We start from the raw sequence: 23,072 nt of genomic DNA, 5'->3' as shown, positions 1-23,072 counted from the left end.
GTGCAGACCACTTCCTGTCAACAGCCAGTTAGCACAGTGACCTATGCAGACCACTTCCTGTCCACAGCCAGTTAGCACAGTGACCTGTGCAGACCACTTCCTGTCCACCGTCTGTCAGCACAGTGACCTGTGCAGACCACTTCCTGTCTACCGCCTGTTAGCACAGTGACCTGTGCAGACCACTTCCTGTCCACCGTCTGTTAGCACAGTGGCCTGTGCAGACCACTTCCTGTCCACCGCCTGTTAGCACAGTGACCTGTGCAGACCACTTCCTGTCCACCGCCTGTTAGCACACTGACCTACACAGGCCACTTCCTGTTCACTGCCTGTTAGCACAGTGACCTGTGCAGACCACTTCCTGTTCACCGTCTGTTAGCACAGTGACCTGTGCTACTTCCTTGTCCACCACCTGTTAGCACAGTGATTTGTGCAACCCACTTCCTGTTCACCACCTGTTAGCACAGTGACCTGTGCTGACTACTTCCTTGTCCACCTCCTGTTAGCACAGTGACCTACACAGGCCACTTCCTGTCTATCACTTGTTAGCACAGTGACCTACACAGGCCACTTCCTGTCCACCGCCTATTACCACAGTGACCTGTGCAGACCACTTCCTGTCCACCGCCTGTTAGCACAGTGACCTGTGCAGACCACTTCCTGTCCACCGCCTGTTAGCACAGTGACCTACACAGGCCACTTCCTGTTCACTGCCTGTTAGCACAGTGACCTGTGCAGACCACTTCCTGTCCACTGCCTGTTAGCACAGTGACCTGTGCAGACCACTTCCTGTCCACCGTCTGTTAGCACAGTGACCTGTGCTACTTCCTTGTCCACCACCTGTTAGCACAGTGACTTGTGCAACCCACTTCCTGTTCACCACCTGTTAGCACAGTGACTTGTGCAACCCACTTCCTGTTCACCACCTGTTAGCACAGTGACCTGTGCTGACTACTTCCTTGTCCACCTCCTGTTAGCACAGTGACCTACACAGGCCACTTCCTGTCTATCACCTGTTAGCACAGTGACCTACACAGGCCACTTCCTGTCCACCGCCTGTTAGCACAGTGACCTGTGCAGACCACTTCCTGTCCACCGCCTGTTAGCACAGTGACCTGTGCAGACCACTTCCTGTCCACCGCCTGTTAGCACAGTGACCTGTGCAGACCACTTCCTGTCCACCGCCTGTTAGCACAGTGACCTACACAGGCCACTTCCTGTCTACCGCCTATCAGCCCAGTGACCTACACAGGCCACTTCCTGTCCACTTCCTGTTAGCACAGTGACCTGTGCAGACCACTTCCTGTCCACCACCTGTTAGCACAGTGACCTACACAGGCCACTTCTTGTCCACCACCTGTTAGCACAGTGACCTTTGAAGGCCACTTCTCTGACCTCCAGTGTCCATCTCACCAGATAGAGTGGGCTCCCTCGGGGTTCCAGGGAAGGCCAGGTAAACTGCTGGACCTACAGTGCCGGCACTTAATAAGTTTACAGTAAACCAGGAGTTCCTGGGCTGCATTTCCCAGAAGTCCTGCCTGGTGTGAGGTCTGTTTATGTTGCTGTAAAACTCAAGTTTAATAATGATGCTGGAGAAACAGTTTGTGAGGTGGGACTCAATGGATTCCTGAGAATATTTGATGTGTAAGTGCGTGGTGGTCAGTATTCAGTTAAAGAGATGTGTCTTTCCAGCTTCCCTGATTATGAAAGGATGCAGCCCTCTATCTTCCTGTGCTGTTTCCTAACCACACTTGTTACCAGGGGCCTAGTGTCAGCATAGATGCACACGCACACACATGCACACACATGCACACCCACAGTCTACTCCTCTGGGGCTCTGCTGACAGTCCTCCAGGGAACCCCTCTCCCGTGGTACACATCTGCTTCCCTCGGGGTCCACTGCCGGCCGAGCTGTGCTGAGGCTCATCCAGTGAGTCCCACCCATGACCCCCATTCCCTCTGTGCTTTTATGTCACTTGGGATGCGTTCAAAGGTAAGTGACAAGCATTTTGCTCTCCATTTCCAAGAAGAGGTGAAAAATGAATAAATAGGTGGCAAAACTGACAAGGCATCTGTCCCCGGCGGGTTTGTCTGTAATTAAAAATCACCCAGTTTGAGTTTCACCCAATATAGCTGCCTGCCCCCTGAAACTTTTACAGAGCGCCTGCGTGCTAATGAGAGCACCAGTTAATTACTTGCAAAATGATTAAGAAATCATACTGGGACAATTGATGGGTCTCGGCAGGGAGCCCATCAGACGTCTCCCAGGCCTCCCATCCCAGGAGCTCCTTGCTGGCTGGCAGTCTCATTCCTGAAGGGTGGCAGTGACATGGGTGTCAGACGGCAGGCTGGGGCTCTGGGCTCAGCCATGGGGCATCAAAGGCCTGCAGAGGTCAAGGCTACCTCCCATCCCTGCAGGACCACCTCTGCTTATCCTGTTCCCAGCAAGTTCCAGGGCTGCGAGAGGGCTCCGGCACCTTGCTACCCCTCGGCTGCTTCCTGGGAGGGTGACCCCTGCCACTCCCCACCAGCCCTGCCCACAAGGCTATCTCCGGCTCTGCTGGGTAAAGGCTGCTGTCAGGGGCTCTGGCAGTGAATCAAGGCTATTTCCTGGACCTGCCCTTGAGCCTGCTCACGGGGGCCAGAGAGCACGGCTCCGGGTAGGGCACCACCCAGACCTGCCCAGGAACGCCTGCCCACCTGCCCGGAGGCTGGGCTGCATCTGAGCTGTCCGGTGCCTGGAGGTGAGGGGGGAAGGTAAGGATGGAGAGGGGGCAGCCTCTGGAAGGAGAGAGAGAGCAGGTGGACTGTCGGCTTTGAATTGTACCTGGGGCTCTGCAGAGCTTACTTTGTCTCCTGCTTTGTTCCCATCACAGAGGGAGTGAGGGTCTTCCTGCTCCACTCTGCCCTGGGGCTGGTGGGGGGGCTTGTCCTCACTCCCTGACAGCAAGGCTCAAAGCCAGGCTCCTGGGAAGGAGACTTCCTGCCACCCACTTCTTCCTGAAGACTCCCCTTGTTCTCCAGAGTGGCTCTGAGACTTGGACTTCTCTGGACGTGCCCTCTGCCCTGACCGGCTCTGCAGCCTCTGCTGGATGGAGTGAACAGCCACTCTGCACCCACCCACCGCGTGCTGGGATGGAGGTGGGTGGAGGGATCCCTCTGTCTCCCAGGTGCCAGCCCTGTCCCTCCTTCGCCAGCTGCTCCTGCTGTCCTGCAAGGTAACAGGAGCGTCCACTGAGATCCAGGCTCTGGGCAGGCGGCGAAGAGCCAAATGTGTCTCAAGCTGCAAGTCAATGACACTCAGCAGGTTTCCTGGGAGACACTCGGCTCTGGGACACCACCAGCAATTCTGGAGAAAATTCAAAGCCACGTGTGCACACGTGCACACACACACACACACACACACTCGCACACTCACCTTTCTTTCTAATCAGCATCCCAGCTGACAAGCCCTGACGTGGGCTGATTTAAAACCTGCCCTGTTTGAAGCCATTGCTGCAGCAGTTTTCTTTGATTTTGCTTCTAATTATGAAGCCGCTCAGCGGGAGGCCTCCAGCTGTCCTGCTCGCCCTTCCCAGCTCTGAAAGGCTGTGGCTGTCACACGTCCCCACCCATGCCTGCCACTCCAGGGCCCAGGGAACAGAGCAGGAGGGACCTGCCACAGGGAGCCCTCCCGCTGAGGGGAGCACAGTGACACCCCTCCTCTCTGAGCCCAGCTCTGTCCTACATCCCAGGCACATCCTCTAGTCTCACTGAAGATCACAGCAGGACACAACAGCCCAGCTCCGGGGAGCTCCTGAGAGCGCTGGAAATGCCTGGCATGCATCCCTCCTATCCTGATTCAGGAGCTTACAGTTTGCAGAATGTGTACCAGCCATGATTCCACTTCACCCTCGCAGCATCTCCACCCGCACCGTGCAGACAGGACACGGGGCACCCAGTCCAGAAGCTGCCAAATAATGAGCAAACCTGAGCTATTTGGGGTCCAGACTCAGGACGCTTCCCTGCCTCCTGCCCCACTGCCGAAGCTCACACCCACGAGCCCACCCCCCAAGTTCAGGCTCCAGACCTCCTTTGCTGGGGTGCAAGGGAAAAGGGATCGGCATGTCAGGAGGAGGAATGAAGGCTGCCCAAACAAGGTGCTTCTGTATTTTTCTACAATTAACATTAAAAAAAATTTTTTTTAATTTTGAAATCATTATGGATTCATAGAAAGTTGCAAAGAGTACAGAGAAGTCCCACGGGCCCTTTCTTCAGTTTCCTCGACACAGGCAGGATGATGAAGACGTAGAGCACTCCACCGAAGCCAGGAGCCTGGCCCTGGAGTGGCGTGCATGGAGCTTTTCAACACCTAATCACTCGTGTCCCTCCGTGCGACCCCCACTGGGGTCGGGTTACAGGATGGCTCCCTGCCACCACGCTGACCCTTGGCAACCACTAATCTGTTTCTCCAGCTCTATGATTTTCAAGAATGTTGTGTTCTTCGTGCAGTGTGTAACCTTTAGAGGTCGGTTTATTTTTACTCAGCGTAATGTCACTGGGATCCAGCCAGACTGCGGTGGGCCTCAGCAGTGCGAGTCTTTTTACCCGAGTAGAGATTCGCGGAGTGGACCGGCCAGGCCAGAACTTGTTCTAAACTTTCTCTTACAGAGGGTCATTTGGGTTGTTTCCAGTTTGGGGCACTTACGAACAAAGCTGCTGTAAACAATTGTATACAGGTATCTATAGGGACCCAAATTCTCAGTCTCTAGGATAAATGCCCGAGTGCAGTTGCTGGGTTGTATGGTCTGTGTTTGATTAGATTTTTAGGAACAATCCTCCAGGGTGTCTGTACCGTTTTACGTTCCAACCAGAGGGTCTGAGACTCAGATGGCCTCGCCGGCACTTTCTTCGTGTCCTCACCAGCATCTGGTACTGTGTGTGCATACATCGTGTTTGGAGTGTCGCTGCCCTAATAGGTATATGGGGGTTTCTCACTGTGGCCTTAATTTGCATTTCCCCAATGGCCAGTGACGTTGAACATCTCATGCGCTTTCCTTCCATCTGTGTGCCCTCTTGATGCTGCTGCTGCTGCTAAGTCTCTTCAGCTGTGTCCAACTCTTGTGACCCTGTGGACTATAGCCCACCACTCTCCTCTGTCCATGGCATTCTCTAGGCAAGAATACTGGAGTGGATTGCCATACCCCCTCCAAGGGATCTTCCTGACCCAGGGATCGAACCCACATCTCTTATATCTCCTGCATTGGCAGGCAAGTTCTTTACCACTAACGTCACCAGGGAAGCCCGTACACACTCTTTAGGGAACGGTTTCTTCACTTCCTTTGCCATTTTTTAATTTGACGTGTTGGTTTTCTTGCTGTTAAATTTTGAGAGTTTTTTGTATATTTTAGAAATGTGTATAGTGTTAGATATGAGTTTTTGCCTCCATCCATAGCTTATCTTTTCATTCCCTTGAGTATGCCATTTGCAGAGCACAAGTTTTTAGTTTTGATGAGATCCAGCTTTATTAATTTTTTTTTTATGGCTCATACTTTCTGTGTCATGTCTAAGAACTCTTCACCAAGTCTGGAAAATTTTCTCCTATGTGTTCTTCAAAAAGTCTCACAGTTTTATCCTTTTTCATTTAAATCTATGATCATTTGGATTTGATTTTACATAAGGTGTTAGGTGTCGGTTGAGGGCTCTTTGCTTTTTATCTGTGGATATCCAAGTGCTCTAGGACCATTGTTTAAGAAACTGTCCTTCCCCGTGGAATTGCTTTTGCTTTTTTGTCAAAAATCAGTTGAGTAATTTGAGAGAGTATATTTCTGGGTTTCCTGTTCTGTTCCACTAATCTCCGTGTCCCCTTCCTCTGGCAATACCACACAGTCTTGATTAAAACACAATAAGTCTTGAAATCAGATAGGCTGATCCCTCTGGTTCATTCTTCTCTTTCAAAATTGTTTTCAAATTTCTCTTTCAAAATAGTTATTCTAGTTTATCAGACTTTCCATACAAATTTGAGAATGATCTTATTTACATCTATAGAAAATACTTCCTGGGATTTTGATAGGAATTGTGCTAAACCTGCATATCAGTTTGGGGAAAATGAATGCCTTTAGTCTGTTGACTATTCCAATCCATGAACATGGTATTTGTCTCCATTTACTCAGATCTTTTAAATTTCCTTCATCAGCATTTGTGTGGCTTTCAGCATACAGTTTTTGAACATGTTGTATTAGATTTACAACTACTTCATTTTTTGAGTAATTATAAATGGCTTTGTATTTTTAATCTCACTTTCCACATATTCACTGCTAGTATTTAAAATACATTTATTTTTGTATGTTGATCTTGTAGCCTATGATCTGGCTAAACACACTTGCTAATTCTAGGAGGTTTTTTCCTTCTTCATGATCTTCTTTTTTCCCTTTTAAATTAGTCTATTCCTTGGGATTCTACATTGACACTTTCACGTTATCTATATCTAGGTCCAGTTTTGTTTCTTCCTTCCCAATGCACACAGCTTTCTGTTACTTTCACTTGCCTTCTCTCTCTGCCTAGACCTTAGGCGCCGTGTTGACCAGCAGTGGTGAGAGTCACCCTCACCTCATTCTCAGCTATCAGGGGAGGAGTACTCATTCTTCCACCACTAATTATGATGCTAACTGATGTAGATGTTAGATGAAAACCTCAGGTTCCTTCCAGGGAAGGCACAGCATCTGCTGGGAAAGCAAATGAAGGGCCTGCCTTAGGGTCAGGTAAGGAGGCCTGAAAGACACCCGGGCTTGGATCTGAGGGAGAAGGAGGACCCAGCCAGAAGGGATCAAGTGAGACAGCGCGTTGGTGAGGGTCCTCAGAGTCTTTGAAGGGCCCTGGGGTGAGAGAGTGCAGGGCATGCGGGGAAATGGAGGGCGGCTAGCAAGGGAGGGTGTGGAAGAAGGGGAGCTTGACAGGCAGGTGAGGCCAGACTCTGCCTCCATCGGAGACCACAGTAAAGGTACAGCTTTATCCCAGGGACAGCGAGTGGGACGGGGCACAGAGCAGCAGCGGTGAGATCAGCTCACAGGTCACTGCCATTTCCAAGGTCAAAGACAAAGGTGGCTCAGGATGTGGAAATGAGTAGTAGGAAGAAGCCTGGGTATAAAACCATTTAGAGGGTAAAGTCCACAAGCTGCGATGGATCAGAAGTTGGGGTGACAGCTAGGGAGGTGCTGTGAGCCTGCTCCTTTGATCAGCACCCTGTTTCCCGGGAAGGCGGCATGTTAACTGTGGCGAGGAGCTTCTGGACCCAGCACCCTCCTCATTCACAACACCCACATGCCAAGCCCTGAATGGCACAGCACTCTGCAGCGTGGAGGGTTCTGGATGGCCATCACCCCTGGCCATCCTGCTCACACTCCTCAGGGGCCCCCACAGCCAGCCTCCCTCCCCCGACCGCCGGCCCCAGCCCCTGACCTTTCAGGGAGTGGTTGTGCTCTCAGGGTTCCCTGAACCAGTTCCACTGGGGCAGGCTGCAGCGCCTCTCCCGGCACCATCCCACGCCTGGCCTGGCCTCCCTCAGGTCTCCCGGTGTCCAGCTGTGGAGCCGGGCCTCAGATGCCCGTCCTCTTGGATTACCTGGGTCTTGCCACCGGAGAAGCAGAAGTCTTCAGGCACCGTCGTTTGACGTGCGGTATAGACTCCTGGGTGCTGCTGTTTTGATGCCTGTCTGCAGTGAGTCTGACGTCCCCAGGAGGTAAGCACCGTCACGTTCTTTTCTCAGCCCCCCACGGACGCCACTAAGCTGCCACGCCCGGCAAGTGAGTTTTTGCTAAACTGGATCTTCTGGAATTGAAGTGTGTGGTTCTGTAGAGCGTCAGGCCCAGAGAGGCAGAAGAAAGACGGCTAGCTGAACCCGGGTTGGTGGAGAAGGTGGGTGGGCTCCCTGAAGCCCGGGGCGGGGGCGGTGGGGGGGGGCGCAGATGAAGGGAAGCGTGGGAACCGACAAAATCAGAACCTGCCGAATATGGTGGCGGCTGCACATCAGCGGGATCCAGGTGCGGTAATCAGAGGGAGGCTGGCGTGGGGGTGCTTACCTGGTGTTGGAGGTTGAGGCGGCAGACGGAGGGAGGTGAGGTGACTCAGACGCTGTAGCTGCCGAGGCAGTGTGTTCCCTACGCTGCTGGAGCTCAGAAGAGCTCAGAGGAGTGCCTGTGGGCTGGTGCTGAATCTTGCTCTGCAGAGCTGGAACAGCGACTCCCAGCAGCCGGGCTCAGCCCCTGGCCCTGTGGGTGCCCCTGTGGGGGGTGACTGTGCTGGGGTAATGCGCCAAGGCCGTCAAAGAGCTCTGCAGTCCCTTGTCCCCACTGTGCCTCCCAGTCCCCCACTGGCAGCAGCAAAGAGCAGTCAGACGCCCAGGGCCTGGGGCTGGTGCTTGCCAATCCCAGCCCCAGGGCCACAGAGCAAAGCACGGGAGTTTGGACTTGGAGCCAAGAGACAGAGAAACCAGCTCTGCATTGACAGGAAGGGAACTGGGGCTAGTTGATAGCTCATTTTTTTTTTCTTTTTGCAGTGAATTAAAAACAAACACCCACATCTACCCACCCAAATTAATTTTTCCTCATTTTGCTCCAGATATTTAAAATATAAAGGAAATGAACAATTCTGATCAGGCTGAAGTCTTCTTCACTGTCCTCAAGCTCAGAGAATTCATCTCTCAGCCGTGAGGATAAACTGCCGGCACTTTTCTTTATATTAATGCTGTGACGTATGTGTCAGTGAAAAACGCATGTTATTGCCATGGGGTTTTTAAAAAATCATATAAGAGTGAATTATAAATCAAGACTTACTATGAAGTCATGGTAATTAACATTCTCCCCTGCTGTACGTATTCCGAAACATTTTTTTTCATTCAAAATGTGCCTTTGAAATCTAGCCACGTCATTCATTATGTCTGTAGTCTACTAAGATCTTGTAGCTGTATCAGAATGTATTCAAATGGAACCCCTGATGTCCGGATTTATGCTTGACTTCCCCTGTTAGAAACAACGCCACAGTGAAAATTCCATGCGTTTATCTCAGCACTCTTTCAGATTTGCATAAGATTCTATATTCGTCTAGGTAGATTTGATGAGTCAGATGTTTGAACAGCTACATTTTTATTTGCTTAAGTTTATGTTTAATTTGCATACAGTAACATTCACTCTTTGTGTCCAGTTTAAAAGATTTTGACAAATCCTCATCACATTTAGGAGCCTTATCAACCCCAAATTCCTGCTCCCGCTTCTCTGTGGTCCACCGCTCGCCGCATCTCTACCCCAGGCAGCCACCAGTCTCTTCATCCATTTGCTTCTTCTCGAATGGCGTGTAAATGGAATAGCAGAGTGTGTGCCATTTGGGGTTTGGCTTCCTTCACTGGCTTCCTGCCTCTGGAACTCACCCCAGTGCTCAAGAGCATCCAGCTCATTCCTGCTTGGTCCTGAAGAGGACCCTGCAGTGCAGAGGGACCCACTGTGTTCATTCCTCCACCCGAGAGAGGCTGTTTGGGGATTTTTGGTGATGGCAAATATTCACACATAGGTCTAGTGAAAATATCGGCTTTCATTTCTCTTGGGAAAAGGCCTAAGCGTGGGATCGCTGGGTCATACTACAAGGGCACCCTTGACTACTTAGGGAAATACCAAACTGTGTTTCCAAAGTTGAGATGCTGCTGCACCACTCACACCCCCACCAGCGATGAATTCAGGATGCCTCCTTTCGAGAACTTGATGTTGCTGGGTAAGTATAGCATATATACACACGCATACTAAGTCACTTCAGTCACGTCCAGCTCTTAGCGACCCTATGGACTGTAGCATGCCAGGCTCCTCTGTCGATGGGATTCTCCAGGCAAGAATACTGGAATGGGTTGCCATGCCCTCCTCCAGGGGATCTTCCCGACTCAGGGATCGAACTCATGTCTCTTATGTCTCCTGCATGGGCAGGCGGGTTCTTTATCACTGAGCCACCAGGGAGGCCCTGTACACACTCACACTTTAATAGATGTGTATTGTTTACTTATAGTAATCTTAATTTGTATGTCTCTCCTGGTGACTAATGTTGAGTGTATTTTCTTCTGTTTATTTGTCTCCAGTGTATTTCCTTAGGTAAAATGTTCATATCTCGGCCCATTTTTACTGGTTTATTAGTTTTCTTCTTATTAAATTATGACAGTGCTTTGTATGGACCGTGGTTGACTCCTAGCCTAACCCAAGGTCACAAAGATTTTTCTCTTACGTTTCCTTGTAGAAGTTTTAAACTTTACATTCACTTTTATGTCTGTAGTCCATGTTGAGTTAATTTGGGGGTCACATGTGAGTTAAGGGTCAAGATTCAATTTTTGCGTGGCCATTGTTTCACCACCATTTGTAGAAATTCTCCACTGCCAAGGCCAATGCTTTTGCACTTTCTAAAACTCACTAGACTATATTTGTATTGGTCAGTTTCTGGGCTCTTCGCTCTGCGTCATTGTTCAATGCTTTAAGATGTTGTTTTCAGTAAGTTATCCAGTTTTAGCAGAAAAGTTAGAAATAATTGCTGAGCCCATTGTTACTGGAAGCAAAGGTCCCCTGAGTTTACCTTTTTCCCTGTAATGGTCCATCCCATGTGCTCGTTTTCTAGGTGTCCACTGGCACAGACACCAAGCAGCCCAGCGCCTGGCCCCCTGTGCATCCACCTGATGGGGGTCTTGGGCTCTGGTGCCCGGTGGGGCATTGCCACCCCTGTTATCACCCACGGGGGGCTTTCGCATGCCTGGAATCACGGTACAGGCATTGAGGGGCAGGGGCCAGGAGTGCTAGTTGTGGGGGGTGACACTGCCATCTGGGGTTAGCACGCAAAGGAAGGGTTGCTCTGCAGTGCACACAGCTTTCAGACATGCCATCTGAGCATTCACACTGGGGAATCTGTTCACACAATTTATTACCTAAATAAAAATGTTTTTGGTAGAAAGAGTGGATATAAACTGAACACTTAATGTGCAGCTTGCCGGTAATGCAACTACCCTGTAAATACAGCTTGGATCAGAGGGCATTTTATTCAGAACTTTACCAGAGTCCTTCTCCGTTTCAGCCAGTCATGTCACCAAAGGCGTTTGACAGTGCCACCATGTTGGAGGCTCTCTGGAATGTCAGACCTGTGGGCTGTGCAGCCCACAGTCTTTCTCCTAGGCACCCACACAGTGCACCAGTATTAGTCCATGCTTACATCATTACTGACAGTGATTATACACACACATTCATGCCAGAGTTTTTACTTAGTCTTATTTCAGAATGTTGTATGCATAGGAAAGTGTAGACGTTATTCAGCTAAATATTTCAAATACAAACTTACTCATTCTAAGAAAATAAAAGCATTTGACACCTTCATTGAGTCTCTCACTTCACTGTGCCTGAGCATGAATATATGGAATTACATACCGTTCTATTGTAAATTCCTCTCCTTTTATTTCTATTTCACATTATAGGTAGGGCATTATATTGATTTTTTTAAAAAAATAATATGTGATGGTTAGGTTATAATGCCTATGATTTTCATGTCAAGAGAGTAGCAGCGTGTTATACAGTATTTATAATGAGAAGGGCTTGCTGGGTCTGGAGGAACAGAGGCAGAATTTCAGGCAAAAGGGACGCCCACGTTTTCACCCTCACTGGGCTCGCCGGGCTGCTGTCCACGGTGCTGAAACAATGATGCTTCCTGCTGCACAGCAAGCCGCCTCCTTCCCAGAGTCCACATCCTCATTAGCCCTCACACCGTTGTCTTGTTTTGGTAATGCTTATGCATGGTATCTATTGTTTAATTTGCACGTCCCTAGTGCTGCTGAGTTTATACATCATTCCCCTCTGTTAACCACCTGGGAATCCTCCTTGGTGACTTGAAGTTCACATCCTCTGTACATTTTTCTACTGTATCATTTTGCTGTTGCTCAGTAGTTAAGTCATGTTCAACTCTTTGTGACAACAGGGGCTGCAGCAGGCCAGGCTTCTCTGTTCCTCACTATCTGCCAGAGTGTGCTCAAATTCATGTCCGTTGAGTCAAAGATGCTATCTAACCCTCTCATTCTCTGCCACTCCCTTCTTTTGCCTTCAATCTTTCCCAGCATCAACATCTTTTCCAATGACTCAAGTCTTCACATCAACTGGTTAAAGTATTACTTTATTCTTAATTGACTGCTGCAGGTTATTTACCAATCTGGACACTAGTGTTTTTCCCGTGTGCTGCAAATTGTTCCCCGCCTGCTGCTGCACTTATTATGTTTGTTGGTTTATTGGGTAGCAAAGTTTTTCATTTGTTGTAGTTACTTTCATTAATCTTTGCTTTGGATATTGCTTTCTTTGGGTTTTGTCTAAGAAGTTATTTCTTATTCTTGGGTTGTAATAAAAATATTATATAATTCTTTTAAGGAGTTTTAAAGACTTTAAAAAAATTCTCATTTCTGTCTTTAATCATGTGGAATTCATTATATTGAGTAGAGTAAGGGAGGGAACCTAATTATTTTCTTTTCTGATGAAAAGTTCCCATATTAAGCCATCCATCCATTCTTCACTGGTTTGTAACACTGCCTCTATAATTCATTAAATTCCCAAATGTACATCATCTTGTTTCAAAGCTGTTCTGCAGGGCTTTTTCATTGTTGTTCCACTGATCCATTTGTGATATTTGTAATTTGCTGTAGCAGTATAGTCCAGTTTTATTTTCTATGTTTTCATAATACTTTTGAACACCTGGTATTCAAGTCCTCCCTCTGTAAACTTATTTTCTTAAAGATTATTCTTGGACTTTTACTCCAAATGAATTTTGGAATTGGCTTGTCAATTTTCACTAATAGTACAATTGGAATTTTGATTGAGATACCACTGAATGTATTAATTAATTTGGAAAGAATTATAATTTTTACAATAGTAAGTCTACCCATCCATGAAAATCTATCATTCTATTACATTCTTCAATAAATTTTGTAATTTCTTCATAAAAACTCTTATGTATCTTTTATTACATTTATTCCTAGGTAACATAGTTTTTATCATTATTGTGAATGGGACTTTTCTCTCTGTCACATTTCTTTGCTAGCTTATTGCATGTGAGAATATTATGGATTCTTTAAATGCTAGTTCTATATTCAACTACTCTTTTTTTTTTTTTATATATGTTGATTACTGTATCTGGGAACTCTGATGATGTCTCTTCTGAGCTTTCATCAATTGTCCAGATTCCTGGACAATTGCGTAATTTGTAAATAACCACAATTTTAGCTCCTTCCATTGTCTATCTTTTTCCTTTTGTAACACAGATTATAGCATCCAGGGAAATGCTGAATAGCAGCACTGATTGCCATCAACCATGCCTTGACTTAAACAGAAATGACTCTTGATTCGCCAGTTCAGCCATCTTAAATTTAATTTCACATGATATTAATGTTGCTAGAATGATTTTGTTATAATTAGTATTGTATGCTTTTGCTTTAACTTTCCTACATATATACATTCATATAAATTCCATTTATGTTCTAACCTTATAATCTCTTTTGAATACATTTGCATTTATTGCAATTGATTATTATAATATTGTACTTATTTCTATCCTTTTTTTTGACTTTACTATCCTTTGCTTTTTTTTCATCCTTTTTTGCTGTCTGTTGGATTGACAGCTTTCTCTTTTGTATCTCAGCAGGCTTGGCAATGATTAGTTACATTTCAAATATTTTAGTGATTACTTGAAATTATAAACACAGAATTAAATTTTAAAATTCTAGAAATTATAGAGAACTTCAGAATCTCCATCTTCTTTCTGTGAATGACCAAGGTCTTCCCATACTTTAAGCACTGAGTTCATTTTCTCTTTATTCTGTAGGATTTTTTTTTTTGCTCCTTTGTATAAGCATAAAAATTTAATCGGATTATTAAATATGGTTAGTACTTCAATGATATTTACAAAGATATTTTATCAGTCAATGCACCCTTTCTGTTCCTTGAATTTTAGCTCTTTTCCTCTGGGTACCTTTTCGCAGTGTCAGTTCTTTCAGTGAGGTTTGAGATCAATAATCCTTGGACATCTGAACAGTCTTGACTTTTGTCGTCCTTGGATGGTAGTCTGGCTGGGTATAGAATTCATGGTTGAACATTAATTTTCCTCAGCAATTTGAATGAGTTATTATATTCTTCCAGGAACCCCTTGTGACTGATAATAAGTTTGCCTTTATCTCTTCTCTCTTGTAGCTTTTAAGATATTTTTCTTTGACATTTTGCCATTTCGTTAAAATATGTCTTGTGCATTTGTTTGTATTCACCCTTCTTGGCATAAATTGTGCTTCTCTTATCTGAAGACGTATATTTCTCTGCTTCTAGAATATTTATAGTCATAATATCCACCAACATTTCCTCTCCAATTCACTCTGTCTCCTTCTGAAACTCATATGAGACCATGTTTGGTTTTCTTGCTCCATCTTTTAAGACTCCATCTCTTTCTTATATAAAATGATCTCTTTTAAGCTTTGAAATGTATATATAACTGGGGGAGGGCTTCCATTTTAATCAATATTTAACATGTTTGAAATGGGAAGGGAGACGTTCCTACTTCAATTCTGACTAACATATTGAATCTTGATTCTTCTGTCATGCCTCAGAAATGGTACCTTTTCCTTCAGTTCAGGGATTTCCATGTACAAGTTACTGAAATGAGAAAACCCAAATATTCAAAATGTTTGCATGGAATAGAAACAGTCCTTTCTCACCTGAAAGTTTTTCTCCAGCATTTTTAGTCACTGATGTGGTCATTCCCCTGGCTCAGTTCCTGGGTCCAGAAGTTCCTCTGGAGAAGGCATAGGCTACGCACTCCAATATCCTTGGGCTTCCCTGGTGACCCAGATGGTAAAGAACCTGCCTGCAATGAGGGAGACCTGGGTTTAACCCCTGAGTTGGGAAGATTACCCTGGAGGAAGGCATGACAACCCACTGCAGTATGCTTGCCTGGAGAATCCCCAGGGACAGAGGAGCCTGGTGGGCTGCAGTCCATGGGGTTGCAAAGACTTGGACGTGATTGAGTGACTAAACTCAGGATAGCACATGGTTGTTCCAGCCACTGGTAGAGGTGGAACCTCTACCCCAGGTTCTAGGAGTACTGGTGTTACTAATATTAGCAGTGGTAGTAATAGCAACCAGAGTGGCTGAGGCAGTAGTGACTGCAGTGCTTCCCTGCTGGGTGACCAGCCCTAGGATACCGTGGGTCCTCAATCACATTGAGTCCATAAATGGGCTCCTGTCCATCACTGTCCAGAGTGCTTCCTATGCAGGGTCTCATTTCATTCTTTCAGTGGCCTATGGGATGGCAGGCTATTCATCCTCTAAGAATGATAAACTTAACACAGAGCAGCTAGGAGAGCAGCCAAGGCCACATGGACAGCAAGTGACCGAGGGGGAATTTGAAGTCACAACCTCAGACTCCAGAACTGAAGTATTTGACAATAATGGCTCACAAGCATCCCCAGAAAGAACCAGAAAGCAAGAAAACCAAGCACCTAGACTCTGAATGTATTAACTGAATATATCTTTTTCTGGTAATGGTCATGGCCTGGTGCTGGTCATGGTCAGGAACCTGCCCTTGAGAGATTCTCATTCTAAGAGGAAACTGATGTGAGAGCACTGAGAGCTTGCCAAAGCCCAGGGTCCTTGAGCTGAGTCACAGGGATGAGGGGAATTACCCAGGCAAAGGGAGCAAGGTGTGGGTTCCAGGCAGAAGGCTCAGCACTGCGGAGGCTGAACAGGAAGTAGCGTCTACTGGGTATGAGTCACTGCAAAAAGCTCCAGTGCCATGGGAGGACAGAGTGAGGGGCCGCGGCTGCAGACAAAGCCGGGCATGTGGGCAGGAATGGCCTCTTCTTGCCACGTCAAGAACACTTGGATCTGCAGAAAAGGTGGGGGTGGGAGACAAAGGAGGTTGTCAGGTGTGCAGAGAGACCCTCAGACCAAGCTAACAACCAGGAGAGTCATTTTTACAGAGGTCTAGATCATTAAATGTCCTGTAAGCAAGGATTCCAGGTGAGAAAGGACCGTTAATATTCCATGTGAACATTCTGCATATTTCAACTTTCTCATTTCAGTAACTGGTGCATGGAAACCCCTGAACTGTAGGAAAATGCACCAATTCTGAGGCGCAAGCCCTTCACTGTCTGCAGAGTCTCCTGGGGACTCAGGGGGCCCCTTTCATTTTTCAGCCATGTCCCAATTCACGGAGAGGGAAAATGGACCGCCGGTAGCGGCAGCTCCTCCCATGTGATGAGGAACAATATGAACAAGGGATTTAATTTGAAAAGAGATGTGGCTGTGATTTAATTTAAACCACCAGGTTAATGCATTTTCCCCCTAATTTCAGCCTTGGGTGCACTGCATTCATTGGCACTGGCCGCACGGCTCTCGGTCCCTGTTCTCAAGTTACTTTTGTGTGCGAAGCTGTTTACCCCTGACTAGATTAAGGCTGCAGGAGGCTGGGCTCTGCCGTCTCTTCAGGACGGCGGTCTCCAGAGTGGGGCTGCAGTTCATCATCAGATTAAGAGCTGCTTGGGACAGAGAACACCCACCCACGCATTTGGCAGCTCTTCATGGATGCCTGCTCTGCGCCAGGCACAGACAGGGCTGCAGATTCCAAACTGATGCTGACTTGGCCCCGCCTTTGTGAACAGGGGCTGTGATTGGTCCTGGGCCCAGACAGCAGTGGACAGAGAGTGATGGGCTTGGTGGGAGGCTTGGGGAGGATCTGGAGGGCTGGTAAGGCAGGGACTCTGGGGAGGGCTCTGGGCAGAGGCAGTGACTCAGGGAGGAAGGCACTGAGTGGCTTACTCCACAGCATGAGCTGACTAGTCAAAAGGTGATGGCGAGGGGCTGGCTGGACAGTTATCCTTGGCAAAGGGGCCTGCACCTTCATTCATGAGGAAACAGGGAGAATTGAGCCATCAACAAGCAGGCAGATGTTGGCTTTTGAAAAGAGAACTCCCCCAGATATAACCTACAGACTTGTCTGCGGGTGTGGGTGGGGCTGAGTCTGCATTTCTACCCAGGTCCCTACCAAGGTGACGCTGACGGAGCGTTCTGTGTGTGCTGGTGAGGACGCAGCCACTCTGGAGGGCGAGGATGGCCTGGGAGCAGCAAGGCTGGCAAGGAGCTGACCGCAGGCCCTGTTGGGATGGAGGTCAGTGCCCCTCCTTCTCTTCATCCCTGGAGCCTCCAGAGCAGGGAGCTGGGTGCTCCATTTCCCCCCTCCCCCCACTCCCACCCCACCTTCCGCTGCTTCCTTGGGTTTGTCTCTTGATAGTTCATTCCTTCATTTAAAGGAAACACGAGGAAGGAAGCAGCAGACTGTTGGGGCGCTCCAGGCCCAGTGTGGGTGAACATCTGGCTGGCAGAGCGGAGCAAGGCCCGCAGCTCCTCCTCCTCCAGGAAGCCTACCCTGACTGCTCAGCCCCACCTGCACACCGTCCTCTCAGCTGTGACTATGTTTCATGTGCAGGCGGCGCACGTTTCCCACTAAGTCCTAAGGTCTCTGTCAATGGCAACCATTTTCTCCCTTTGCTTCTCCCACAGGGAGGTAACTCAGCGCTGGGCCTCAGTGGAAACTCCATCATGACCTTCCGATTTGGGAGGCAGGTCAGGGGAAGTGGTCAGACCTGTGCCAGACATGGGTCCCTTCTGATGAGTGAGGATCCCTTCTGATGAGGTCCCTTCTGATGAGCCTGGGCCACCACAGGGGAGCAGCCAGAAGATGAGGGCTTGCCCAGGTCCCCCAGCCCAGTTCCCCAAGAGAGGGGTTGGCTACAGAGTAGGGAGGGGTGGGGGCAGCCTGGGAGAGAAGAGACTGCGGGCAGCGGGCAGCAGCTGCTGTGGGCTCTGGAGGAGCAACTTCACATCTCTGTCCTTCAAACCAAACCACAAAGACTGGGTTCCTGGGGAGGGGTCCCTGAAAGGGAGGGAAGCCGCCTCGCTCCACGGAGCCATTCTCACTGCTTAACGATGCACAACTCAGTAATGAAGAGAGTCTACCAGACCCAATATAATCTGAAATTAAAGAAAAATGGAATGTATTAAAAATGCATTGCAGCATTAATGGAGGATGTCAGCTTGACAGCCAAGCCGCACGCATTACGCTCGGCTTGGGGAGCGCGGCTCTGGGCTGCTGGCCCCAGGGCTCTGAACCACAGAAGGACCTAGGGTGGAGGCTGACCTCTCAGAGGAGGTGCCGATGTGCCCACTGCTTCCTCCACCCCTACGTTCCCCCGCTTCCCAGGGAGCCATCCATCACTTCCAGGTGCGTGCTGCCATCGGGAGCAGCCCCAGGCTGCCAGGCAGTTTGCCTCCTCCTCTGTCCTCAGGCACCTCCTCTGTGCCCACACGCCCTCACCCTGACAGTCAGGTCCTCTCCTTCCCACTTCCTGACTCCTACAGGCAGCTGAGCCCGTTTCTTAAAGGGCTTCTCTGTTGGCCCCACTTGAATTTCCTGGAAAGGTTTGTAGCAGAAACGTTAGACCCTGGACAGACCACTGCAGGCCCAAGGCTGAACTGCCGCAAAGGGCTCTGGGCAGCTCAGAGGACGGACTCCCTGCAGCCTCTGCGGACGCCACTCTGGGCTGGCTGTCCCCTTCCTCCTGCAACTCCCGGCCCTCTCTGCCCAGGTGATCTGTGGATGATGCCAGGGAGGACATGTGACTCAGGCCTTGGCAATCACAGGTCTGCCCCTCCCGGTCACATGACTGGCTCAGAGTGAGCATGTGACTCCAGTTTGTCTCACAGTGTGGGTGACAAGCAGCACTATATTTGGCCCTTGGAGAAGATTGTACTCTTCCCTAATGGGTGTGAGTCTGCAGCCATTTTGTGACCATGAGGAATCTGGAGGTACTTCCATGGGTCCCTGGAGGTGCTGAGTTATCTCAGGAAGCTAGAGGATGAAGCCATTGTGGCTGGTGGCAAAGCTGAGCGATGAGGGGAAACTGAGTCTTCCTGCCTCACTGGAGCCTAGAATCCTTCAGTAACTGGACCACCGCAGGGCTTCCTGTTGCTTGGTCATAGAATCACACACACACATACAATCTTTCCTTCCTTTAAGCTGGTTTGAAGGCGTCACTCTCCCCCCACCACGCCCCATCTGTTGCAGAAGCAGGCTCCCTAGCTGTGACTGAGCTGGATCCACTCAGCCCCACCCCCATGCTATTGCCCACCATTCTGCCGACTGACCCCTGGGGCACAACAGAGCAGCCACTCTGCCACCTGATGAAAGGGACATGTGACATCTCAGAGGGCAGAGCTGCCCAGTGGCCAACATCACGGGGGCAGGGCTGAGTGCCAGCTATGCCACCTCCTGATGGTGTGGCCCTGGCCGTGACCATTACTGGACTGAGCCAGGGGTCCTCAGTTTTGAAACGGAGCCAATGGAAGTGATCACTGGGGTGGGAGTGGGGGGGATTGCAGTCTAGGGTGTATCCTCTCCATGGCACCAAACCAGGAAGGAAGGAACAGCTGTCCCAGGGGGATACTGGGAAACATCGTGGACACTCAGTGGGAAGGGCAGCAGGGGCTAGGCAACCAGAAATGGACAGCAGTGGGAGAAACCAGGCTTCCTGGTCTGAAGCTGCCTCTGGGCACAAGGCCAAGGCTCTGGCCCCAGGGTGGGCAACTTTGTTGGGGACAGAGCTCACAGCTCTTCTTCCTGTGGGGGGTGGCTTGGAGGGGCCGTGCAGGTATTGTTTCCTCTGCAGCATTGAGGCTTTTGGGGTGTTTTTTTTCCTGTCTTCACTTCTGGCCAATCAGCATGTCTCTGGTTGGTGAAAACATGAAGCACAAGAGAAAACAACTGCGGCAGAGCAGAGCAGCCCCGGGCGCCCGGCCTGGAGCGGGCAGGCGTCCTGCCAAACATGGTTCTTGTGGTCCGGTCCGGGTCCTTCCCTCCTTCTCCCCGTCCCCATGTAGCGACAGTGACCACGAGCCTCCCTCCTGGCCCAGAGTGGGTTCTGTCTGCTGGGGCCTGGCACCAGCCCGGGCACTGTGAGCAGAGTGGGCCTGACGCCTCTTGCCACCCTTCCTCCCAACAGCCCATTCACCGCCAGCCTCCCCGTGAGGCCTGGGAGGCTCTGGAACCGGGTCAGGCGCAGGGCATCCAGGGGGTGGGACAGGGTGGGACACAAGGGAACCCAGAGAAGGGGGCTGGCATCTAGGAAGTGTCTCCTTTGAGGGGAGCGTTTGGGACCCCCTACCTATTTCCTCCCTCCCCTCCCACCTCCTGCCGCCTCCCCGCCCTGTGTCCTGTGTATTTACAGAACGGATGGGCGGGCAGCGCCCCCAGGGCAGAGCGGGGCATAGAGAGTTATGCTGAGGAACCGGGTGAGCAGTGCCGGCATCTCTGGCAGCGGGCACTCACCCTGGGCCCATGGGTTCTGCTTGTGAGCTTGTGAGGGACACTGACCAGCCCGGCCTGGCCAAAGGCACAGAGCACACAGCAGAGAGAGCGGGGCGTCCATCCACGTCCAGCATCCCTGCTTCTGTGCAGGCTTCCTCTGCCCGAACCTTCCCGGCTCTCCCCTGCATCCCCACTTCCTGCTCCTGCTCCGGCTCTGCAGGTACCAGGATGGACGTCTGACCGGGGCAACAGGTGCTGCCGGCGGCCTGGGCTACAACCCCTGATCTGTTCCCTGCTGGCGTCTGACAGCAGGCGGGTCAGTAACCTCCCCAGGGACACTCTGCTCATGTGCAACAGGCGTGCAACAGCCCGCAGCAGCCTGAGCCCTGGCCACATCGTGTGTCTGCACAGGGCAGCCATCCTGGAAAGGGGTCCCGTGGCCGTCTACACGACCTCAGCCTCATGAGCCACGGCCCATTCCCGGGTGACTGGCCTTGTTACAGCGTGACCTGTCCACCCAGCCGCCGCCCGCTCTCTGTGGCCTTGAAACATGTCTCATACCCCAGGCCTGACTGGCGGGAGCACTGTGAATGCATACAGGAGACTTCAGACGGCCTGCTTAACTATAGCCTTGAGCAATTCCTTCCCGGGGCGTGGAGTCAAAGCCGAGGCGTCTTCTCTGGGCAGGTGCCCGAGGCACTCAGGCGCTCATGTGATGTGCTTGAAGGCAGAGGCTCTGTCTGGAGTGAGGTGCGTCTTGTGCCAGAGCCCTGGATGTGGGAACAGGCTCCCAGGGCCTCCAGGTTTCTCTTCCTGGAACTGTTCATGACACCCCTCTGTCACCCAAGTGGGGACAAGACAGGGCCTCATTGGATCAGAGTTTCCTGCTCAGCCCCGTGCTGCTTGTTAAGAGATGCAGCTCCTGCCTGCAGAGAGGAGGGTGAGGAGGTGCCTCCCACCTCCCCGGGACACCGAGGACAGGGGACACAGGCTCCCACTGCTGATGGTCAGGCAGGCACGTCCTCTGCAGTGAGGATCTTCCAGGGTGAGGAAGGGACCCGCTGGACCCGGTGTTTCTATTTCTTCTTCCATCACACCTCCTGGGTGAGTCTCCCATCTCTGGGGTTTGCACTTTGCAATTTTAATCCCAAGTCTGCTCAGGAAGAGGGTCGGGGACCCTGATTTGTCCCTGGTCAATGTGAGCTGACCGCTGTGCTAGGCTCTGTGCTGGTGGAGCAGAAAGCAGAAGGTTAGGGCAGCATGCTCCCAGCCGTCAGAGCTGGGAGGTTGGAGAAAAGGGAACTAAGGGAAATTGGCCCCCAAAATATGCAACCACAAGCCAAGGCATGCCTGGAGCCCCCTGAAGCCGGAAGAGGCAGCAAGGTTCTTCCTCCCCACTGTCCAGAGGGAATGCAGCATCTTACTTTGCACATCTGAGCTGTGATGGAATACATTTCTGTTTGATTTTTTTAAGCCATCCAGGTGGTGGCAGTTTATCACGGTGGCCTAGGAAACTAATCAGAGATTAATAACTAAATGCCTGCATGTCTGTGGAAAACCCCACTGCCCTGAACACACATCCTGCACAGGGGCTGTCAGGCCTGGGGTGCAGCACCCGCCTCATTCTGAGACCAGCCACCTTATGGGCACCAGCCTGGGGACCCCACGAAGAGACAGACCCAGGTGGGTCCTGGCCCAGGTGCAGGGGGTGGGCAGGAGCATCCAGTCCTTCTGGGGAGACCAGGCCTGAGAGGTGGGACTAGCCCCTGGCCCGCATGGTGCACAGCCCTCGCTCTCCCAAGGAGGTCTGCTGTCCTTCTGTGGTCTCCTTCTGTGGTGCATGTCTATGTTCTTGCAGCAAGATATTTAACCGAACAGGAGGAAAGAGAGCAAAGCAGAAATGTTCCTCTTGCACACCCTCCTCCTGCCTCCTGCCCCCCTTGGAGAGACCCCTTCCACCTCCATGCTGGAGCCGGTCCCACAGCACCCAAGCATAGCTGGCTGGTCCTCACAAATGCAGGCACATGCGAGGGGATTGTTTGCAAATCAGTAAAAACATTCTGATGCGTTGCTGTACCAGCTGTTACCGGTCTGCCTGCCTCAATATCCTGGTCATTTCCCCAGGACACGGGGTGGGGTCACCTCCCCTACTGATGAGCACCTGGGTGGTCTCTGATTCTCAAGAACGGTGCCTGTGTATGTTGTGCACGTTCACACGCCTTTCTTCGTGACGGGTCACTAGACGTGGGGTCACTGGTCAACCCCGTTTTGGTAGATTTTGCCACTTGTCTTTCAAGAGGCTGTGCTGATTTATGTTCTCACCGGCAGTCGGAGGGTGCTGCTCCCGTGTGCTCAGTCTCTGGCACCCAACACGATCAGTCATTTAGGTTTCCCACACTATCAGGTAAAAAAGGGTAAATCTCACCATTTCATTTCCCCGATTCTTGGTGAAGGTGAGCATGTCTAGTCTACTGTGAGTCTGGGTTCTTCTGCCCTCAGCTGCTCACACTCTGTATGTAACTTACCTTTTGTTGCTGATATGTGGGTGCTCTTTATATATTATGGATACTAATCATTTCTGTTCAGACTCAGCATTTGTTTTCCCAGATTGTTACTGTCTTCTTAGCCCTGTTTATGGTGACTTCTTTTTAAAATCCAATACAGAAAGTTTTCTTTTTTATGGCCTCAAATATTTCAATATT

The 23,072-nt window shown here is 50.1% G+C and overlaps 1 long non-coding RNA gene across 1 annotated transcript; it reads left to right on the top strand.

The window, feature by feature from the left end:
• Positions 1–7,940: 7,940 nt before the first annotated feature.
• On the top strand, positions 7,941–18,071 carry LOC147359768 (uncharacterized). The gene is made up of 3 exons (XR_015140384.1): positions 7,941–8,015; positions 17,045–17,175; positions 17,318–18,071. It is a non-coding gene; the product is annotated as an uncharacterized LOC147359768 (long non-coding RNA).
• The last annotated feature ends 5,001 nt before the right edge of the window (positions 18,072–23,072 follow it).

The sequence above is a fragment of the Bos grunniens genome, chromosome 14 (genome assembly GCF_055505025.1).
Source record: "Bos grunniens cultivar Pamir isolate PY7600 chromosome 14, Bosgru_T2T1.0, whole genome shotgun sequence".
NCBI classification, from domain to species: Eukaryota; Metazoa; Chordata; class Mammalia; order Artiodactyla; family Bovidae; genus Bos; species Bos grunniens.
The sequence above is the reverse complement of the archived record's forward strand: the minus strand, read 5'-3'. Positions and strand labels throughout refer to the sequence as shown.